General features: G+C 45.3%; 1 protein-coding gene across 1 annotated transcript in view; it reads left to right on the forward strand.

The window, feature by feature from the left end:
- The first annotated feature begins 940 nt into the window (after window positions 1–940).
- trpc5a (transient receptor potential cation channel, subfamily C, member 5a) overlaps window positions 941–8,442 on the forward strand; it is an 86,340-nt gene continuing 78,838 nt past the window's right edge. Inside the window, exon 1 of the mRNA XM_031850652.1 lies at window positions 941–1,280. The gene's annotated coding sequence lies outside the window, so the exon portion shown is untranslated. The remainder of the gene's footprint in view (window positions 1,281–8,442) is intronic.

Consider the following 8,442-nt stretch of genomic DNA (forward strand, 5'->3'; position numbering starts at 1 on the left):
AGATACTCATCCATCCCCTATGGTACAACATCTGGGTAACATCTGGGTAGAGGTGCCCTGCAGAGTTCTGATTGTAAACAGACAATATGTTAATGTGTACATGCAAGCAATGCGGAGTGCCTGGTGTTGGTCTGCACATTGCAGCACTTTTTCACGTGCAGGTTATCAGCACATCAACAAGTGATGTTTGGAGCAAAACGTGCTTCTTCAGATTCACAGTCTGGACATAAGAAACTCTAAATGGAGCATAATGTACTAAATGAACATCATGCTGTATTGAAGAAGACTTGAAACTAGAGATTGAGACCATAAACTCATGTTTACAATGTTTACTGAGGTAATAAATCAAGAGAGAAGTAGAGTCATTTTCTCATAGACTTCTATACAACCAGAGGAGTCGCCCCCTGGTGGACACTAGAGAGAATGCAGCTTTAAAAAACGTCAGTGTTGACTTCACTCCACTAAAAACCTTAAACTCAACAAAATGAAACAAGAACTCTGAACCTGCTTCATCCACTGTTCAGATATCTGTTCCGTAAATGTATGAGCACATAGTTAATGAGATGATGCCTCATTTGCATATTTAAAACATAACATTTCCGAACACTTGTAATACAAAGAAACCAAACAATTGTCTTAATGTAAGTAATCAACTGGAGATGTTTTCATTTTCACACCTGTCGTGTCTCCCTTAAAGTGTAGAACTTGTTTCGTTGATTATGGAAAATACTTCTCATAAATAGAACAAATAAATATATGTAGAGTAAAAAAGTATGCATCTGAAACGCAGAATCAAACATATATTAACATATCTTTTTATAGTATTCAACAGAGAGAGAGAGAGAGAGAGAGAGAGCGAGAGAGAGAGAGAGAGAGAGAGAGAGAGAGAGAGAGCTCGTGTCCTTCCTCTCCTCTTCCTCTCCGCAGCAGAAGCCGCTGACATCAGGATGGGTCGCGCGGAGGAGAAGAAGCAGCAGCATCAGCACCGCAAGCAGAAGCGTCGCGAGCCGCTCCGTCTCCGTGCAGGTGGCGCGAGGAGGACGAGCTGATCCCGCGGAGCAGAAAAAGAAGAAGGAGCAGGAGGAGGAGGTGGAGATCCCGCGAGACAAGAAGAGACGGACAGACGCAGAGAACAAGAGAGAGAGAGAGAGAGAGAAAACCGCCGCACGTGAGGCGCGCGAGACCCCCGGAGAGAGGGGACTAATCGTTAATTTGGAGGAGCGACGGTTATTTTTTGTTTTTTCTTCTACGCAGACGGAGAGAGAGTCTCCGGAGAAAAGGTAAGAAACACCAACGAGCTGTGTTCTGCTTTCTAGACATCGAATCCGGATCAAAGGCGCAAACGGCGCTAATTAACACCTGTAAGCATCTATAATTGATTAATTAACTCCAGCTGTGACCGCTGAAATGTGAATGAGACGCCAGTAGAGCGGCGCGAGCTGTCGGCTCTGTAATCATGTGAACCCGTTATTCCCCCAACAAATGAAATCAAATGAAATAAACAGACGTCGGCCATAAGAGAACGATGCGTAATGAAGCTGCGTTTGTGGCCATCAACATTAAAAAAAAGAAAAAAGATTTAGTTCCTGTAAGAAATGTTCCCTCCATCCCTCCCACGTGTCCCGACTGTATCACACATCCCTGCTTTTTAAACGAGCTATCTGGAGATGTTGTTTACCCACAATCCTGTTTGATTTATCAAATTCCAGATGTTTCATGTGATTGTGGATCATGTGTGTTGAGGCTGCTGCAGGCTGTGTGTATAGAGAGATGACTGGTGGGTGGTTTATGTATCCTCACTCTATTGACTAATGCTGGGAAGAGAAGGGGTGCAGAGAGAGCGCGTGCGAGCTTGTGTGTGTGTGTGTGTGTGTGTGTGTGAGTGTGTGAGAGAGCGAGGCGGGCTGCGGGGTTTGTGTGGGTCTCTGTAGGCTCTGATCTTTGCGCGTTCGCGCGTTTAGCGTGCGCACGAGATGGACGTTGTGCAGGGGTTCTTCTTATGCGCGTGTGTGTGTGTGTGTGTGTGTGAGGAGCAGTTCTCTGTTTACATACAGACGCGTGCGTATGCGCGCGCACAAGAGAGGAAGAAACAAAAAGAGAGAGAGAGATGGATGGATGGATGGAACCACAGAATGCGTGTGTGTGTGTGTGTGCTCGGTGGTTTTACGTACGTGCATGCGTGCACGCACGTCAGCGCGTGCACGCCGGCCCAAAGGGTGTATATTAAACCCCTTCGTCAGCCCTCTTAAGTGTTCTCTCCGTCCACCTGCAGGAAAGCACAGCCTCCTGTTAAATGTCAGGCTAAACATTAAGTTTCCACTGCTGCAACACACGCGCACACACACACACACACACACACACACACACACACCGAACTTCAGCACAGATGGCAAACAGCAAATCTACAAAAGGAGCATCCAGCAGCTTACATGCATAATAGTCGTGCCTAATTGTTTCTTGGGATTTCATTAATTATAAAAACATCAGCTTGTCAGCAGTTCTTCCAGCGTTAATTGGAGAAAGCAAAAGCACAATAAATAAAAATAGGTGGATTCTCCTAATTATCACAAGTGATTACAATAATAACGGTGGCAGACCGTTAATCTCTGACTGTGGATCATTTGACAAATTTGAGTCGTTTTTCAAGCAAAGAAAGAAAATCCAGCGTTTTAAATGTGAGGAGCAGCTGCTTCTCTCGTGTATCTTCTTACACTAAACAACTGATTAAAAAATGGCCGATAGATGTTGATAATGTAAATAATAATCAACAAAACACAGCAGCTTTCTTTGAGAAGAGCTCAAAGCACTGATTAATAAGAACACACACACACACACACACACACACACAGAGACTGGGAGTCAACTCTATATTTTTTTTGGGCCCCGGAAAATCTCCCGAGACGTCACATCCTCCTTTTTTCTTGCTGGTGCTGGTTGCGTAACAGCTAACACTCCAGTGATCCGTCCCTCTTCCTCCGAGGTAAACTCAAACGTTACCTCGGCAGCTGCAGACACAAAGTCTGCAGCTATAGCTCCAGTTCTGGTTCACCACATAAAGCAGCTGTGTGCACGTGCAGTAAACAGTTCTTTCTCATCTCGCAAAACAGCGGCACAGCGGTCGTTAAGCGCATGCTTAGGAGTGCAGGAGATGCAGAGACAGACCAAAGAGGTGAAGGTGATGGAATGTTTGTTCAGAGAGAAAGAGTTTAACAGAAGAGCAGAGAGGAACACGAGCTTCAGCTGTCAGACACAAAGAGAAACACGCATCGTATCCCAGCTCTGCCGCGCAAGATGTAAGACCCCGTTCTCCAGTATCGGCTCATTGTCATCAGGACGTCATCTCTGCTCCGGTGAACGGTCACAGCAGATGGCTGGTCTGAAACATGGAGGACTGAGCTGAGAGCACCTGAGCCCAGCGTGTTCATGGTGACCTGTAGAGAGTCCTAGAACAACGAGTCCTCGTACACAAAGAAACAAGTCGGTCATCTGTCAGTGACCTCCAGAAGGAGATACTCATCCATCCCCTATGGTACAACATCTGGGTAGAGGTGCCCTGCAGAGTGAAGCATTTTGCTGGAAACGTCACTTGTAGATGTGCAAATACACGGCGTGCAAAGTAGCTTAATGTGCAGACTTTCATTCATATTCTCATAGCTATGTTTACATTAAAAACATTCTATTAAATGCATTTTCTTTACTCATAAAACGTGCAAAACCGGTTTTAAATGGTGCGTTTGTTTAACTGCCGTGTTTCTTCAGCTTGTCGTCCCGTTTTGCTTCGTCGGCACATTGTTACGATACTTTTGATGTTTCCGTTACCGACTGTCGATCAGTGGAAGAGCGTGAAACTGCCGACACGTCTCGATGGGAATGGAGCTTATGGAATTCAGTCATTTTATTTATTTATAGTTTTTAAAGTGTCTTCTTCATTTAATGTCTGTCTCAAAATGTCTTCTTAATCATGGATCAGCCAACGCCGATCAGTTCAGAGGTAAACCTGTTCCAGCTGCTCAGAGGAGATATTCTGCTTTTCTCTGGTCATTGTAAACAGAAAACATCTGATGAAGCTACTTCAGCATTTTTTAAATATGATCTGACACAACATGCAGCAGCAATCTGTACATTCTGAACCGGAGGACGGTTTGTTTCCTTCACCTGCGGTTGTTAAAGCGAACCAGAGATTCTTAGCGACAAACATCCGTCAGATAAAAATAACAGTGAGTCAGGTAAACTAAACAATCAACGGATTATTAGAACAATAAGTTTCTATTGTTCACTTCCTGTTTCAGCTTCAACACGACTCTGACTATCATCATGTGTCCATGTTTACCATCAGGACCAGGTCTGACAGAACGTTTCAAATCCTCTCTTTGGTTTTCGGTTTCTCTCAGCTCTGACCTGTGTGGGTGACTATCACAAGCCTCTCTCTCTCTCTCTCTCTCTCTCTCGCTCTCTCTCTCTCTCTCTCTCTCTCTCTCTCTCTCTCCTCCACTTTCTACTCTCCAGTAGAGATATAGACGGAGAGACGGAGAGGTGGCCGGCTTGTGATTGTTTTGTGCAGCAGAGTGAAATACACTTCATCCAACTGTCGCTGCTCTTCTCTTTATTTCCCCCCCTCCCCTCTTTTTCTTTGCCATTGCTCACTGATGATTGTTTTTGCATCTTCCTCCATCCCTCCATCATTAGTCCCTTTCCCCCTCATGTCTCCATCTTCACCTCCCCACCGTCTTGTTTCCCTTTTCGCTGCCTTCCTTTCTCCTTTCCTCCTCCTTTTCTCACGTCTTCTCCCTGTCTCCCTCCCCTCCTTCCCTTCCTCCTTGTTCTCCTCTCATCGCTCCACTCGACGTCGAGTGTCTCGTCCGTCTCACACCTCCCTTTTCCTCCCTCTCTCTCCCTCTCGGCTTTATTTTCTCAGTTCATTCTCTTGTAAGATCTCCTCCCTCCTTCCTCTTTTACCTCTCCTCTCATCCTTCTCTCCTGATGGAGCAATACCTCCCCACTCATTTCTCTCTCCTCCTCTTCTCTCTTGCTTCCCTTTTTTATCATCCTCTCCTCACCCCTTCTGACCTCCCCTTTTTCACCACACATCCCTAAATACTTCTCATTCATATGGCAGATTCACTCCTCCTCTCCTCCCCTCTACTCTCCTCTTGTCCCATTTCATCTCCTTGTTTTCTCTCCTTGTTTGCTGTCCTCATCTCCTATCCTCTCATCGTCTCTTTTGTCGCTCATCTCCTCGTTTCTTTTCTCACTTTGTCTCATCTCCTTGCCACCTGTATTCTTCTCCTCTTCTTTTCTTGTCTCCTCTCCTCTTATCTTCCCTTTCTTTGATTCCTCATTTCCTATCTTGGCCATGTCTCTTCTCCTGTCCTCTCCTCCTTCCTTCTTAACTCTTCTCTTTTGTTTCTTCTGCTCCCATCCCCATGTCTCCTCCACTCCTTTTTCCTTCACCTCATCTCCTCAGTGCCTCCTCCCCTCCTTTCCCCACCCTTGTCTTTTCCTCTCCTCTCTCTTATCCTCTCTCCTTCCCTTCTTCTTTCTTGTTTTCTCTCCTAAATTTCCCTCACCTTCTCCCGTGTCCTTGTCTCCTCCCCTCTCTCCTCCTCTGCGACTATAACATCCACGATGAACCTCTCAGGAGGCTAATGATTGCAACCTATACCATGATAGATTACTTCTCTCACACACACACACACACACACACACACACAGATGCATTTGTAAGCTTGACTAACAGTGATGTATACTGTACTTAGAGAGGACTGTTCTCTCTGAGCTTCTCTATTATAAACAGTCTTTAACACACACACACACACACACATACACACACACTGGTGGTCACAGAGACAGGCGTGCAATGCATATTTTAACCCATCCTGGAAAACCTGCAGACCTGCTCCTCTCAGATTCTCCTCCTCCTCCACTGTGAGGCTTTATGTTGTTCTATATCGAGATATCGTGCTTTATTTTCGGTAAGTTATTCGTACCCGGTTGGCGCCTCGTCGTCGCTGGTTTGGGTGCACGCAAGAACAGTCTCGTCTCTGGACCTCGTTGTCTTTGCGTCGCCTCTCACCCTTCGCAGTCACACACACACAAGCTGTCAAAGTCGTCCTCAAACTTGCGGTCATTAACTGCTTCTATCGTACTTTACGTTGCTATTATCGTCTAATGAGAGATGAAGATAGAACTTTGACTTTATTGAGACGAAAACGATCGCATCAAATAAATTACAGCAAAAGCCCGTAAAAAATCTGTCGGCCTATAAACAAATAGACTTCATCTCATGCCAACATAAAAGACCTGTCTGTGGTTTCAGCACCACGGACAGCGCCGCAAACAACACACACAACAAACAGCTCTCCGTCTGACAATAAGTCATAATAATGACGTTGATGCATAGTAAAGAATCTGAAAGTACTTTCCCGTATTTCATGGGATGTTTGGGATTTTTGGGGGCGATGCATATTTAAAAACCCTGATGCATTTGTGATTTGCACGTCGATAACCGACCGATGGCCGACGGTGGAAGCCTTCAGGACGGCGTTACTTCATGCACACTCTTAATCCTGTGAAAGCTACTCGCACTGTATTTGTATTGATAAACCTCACCGTTTATTCTACATCTATCTGCACGACTTCTGGCACTGCTGGTTAGATGCTGAGCTGCATCTCGTTTACTCAGTACTTTGACGATAAAGTTGATTCTAATCTACTGGATTCTGAAAGAGACTTGAGGAACAAATCAGAGTGTGACAACAAACCTTCAGTGGAGCAGATAGTACATGGATCAGGGTAGTACACAAGCACAGGCCTTCTCGTGTACTTTGGGATTTGAATTGGATTTTAAACCAGAAATGTATCTCCAGCTCAAACACGATGTTAAATGTGAGCTCACTGGGTTTGATGAATGTTTTCCTCTTGCCTCCATCGCACCGCCTCGCCCCGGTTCACACCACAGTCTCCTCTGTGGCCGTTGCCTGGATACATTAGCTAATTAAACATTTTATCAGGAAGCGGGAGGGTCGACGGGGCGCCTCCCTGCTCTCCGGCGGGGAAGGGTTTACTGCTGTTGTGTCTGTTGACATGAGAGATGGCGTGCTGCAAATTAGCAGAGGGAAAAGCAATCTGCCATTTCCTTCCTCCGCTCTCTCCTTGTGGCCCCAAAACGAAAGCGCTTATTCTAGAAACGCACGAGGTGCTCGCAATTCAAAGCGCGGCGTCCGTCAGCCAGCTGCAGGCAGTACTGTAGGACGAGCGGCACCGCGGGGTGACCTCGGGGGAGGGCACTTCCTGTTCAGCTAACGTTTCCCCACAATCCAACACAATAAGTAGAATTCTGGCCAATATTGATGAGGAAGAATTGGTCCTTCTATGGAGGGTTGTTATGACTGCTTGTCTTGGCTCTGTGGATGCCGCGGTGGTTTTCGTTCCAGCAAATGAAGTTAATGGACTTTTGTAATCGAGCAGTGCTCTTTTCTAGTGGTGAGGAAACCATTAAAGAAATCCCACTTGTATTGCATGTGCTGGGGAAGCCGTCTGAGTCTCACAACAAACACATTTTATCCTCAAGATGTAAGAAAGCTGCACCACGATGGATCGTTGTTGTTCCAGCCTTGAAATCTCAAAATCTGCTGTTTTATATTAAAGTGCATTTGGTGTGTTTGTCAGACACCTCAGGGTTTAGAATGACGCTTTACAAAAGTACTTCTGATGTTCTCCACCAAACAAGTAAACGTGTCTACGTTGGTATTTAGATTATCTTCAAAAACTTCATATCACTAAAATCCTAAATATCATCACTTGAATGACTTATTAGTAAAATTATCATATAATAAAGAACAGCCTTACAATTGAGCTATTTTTAATATATAGCCTGTTATTATGCATGGTCAGCTTATTTAAGATAGTCTTTCACTAAAGAGATGAAGCGTCCTGTCTGTGATGCAGTAACCTCGTAACAACACGTGAGGTGAAGCGATTCCTGTACATTTAAGCCATTTCAAGAGTTTTAATCATATTTTGATGATTATTGGGATAATATGAATATGAAATGTTCACATCGTCCCATGCCTTCACCTCCTCATGTATACTGCGTATTAACACCAGCACACACGTGATCAAGCTGACTCAACACCGCAATCCATGTTTCACGACACGCGACGCGGTGTGACGGAGTGATTCCTCTCAGCAGAGTTGAAACTGTCCCCCAACATGTTGACGGTGACACGCGGCTGAGAAGCAGCAGCTCACGTCCTGCTCGTGTACGTAGACATGACGGGGTGGGAATCTAACCTGCACCCCGGTCTGAGCAAGGCTGCATAACATCTCTATTTATAAAAGAAAAGTCAAGCAGGTTAATGTCTGTTGGTTCTTGTGTCACAGCTTTATAACACTTTACTTTCTCACGCTAGTCGTCTCACACACACACACACACACACACAC

Source organism: Anarrhichthys ocellatus, unplaced genomic scaffold (assembly GCF_004355925.1).
Source record: "Anarrhichthys ocellatus isolate YVR2014 unplaced genomic scaffold, GSC_Weel_1.0 scaffold11, whole genome shotgun sequence".
Classification (NCBI taxonomy): Eukaryota; Metazoa; Chordata; class Actinopteri; order Perciformes; family Anarhichadidae; genus Anarrhichthys; species Anarrhichthys ocellatus.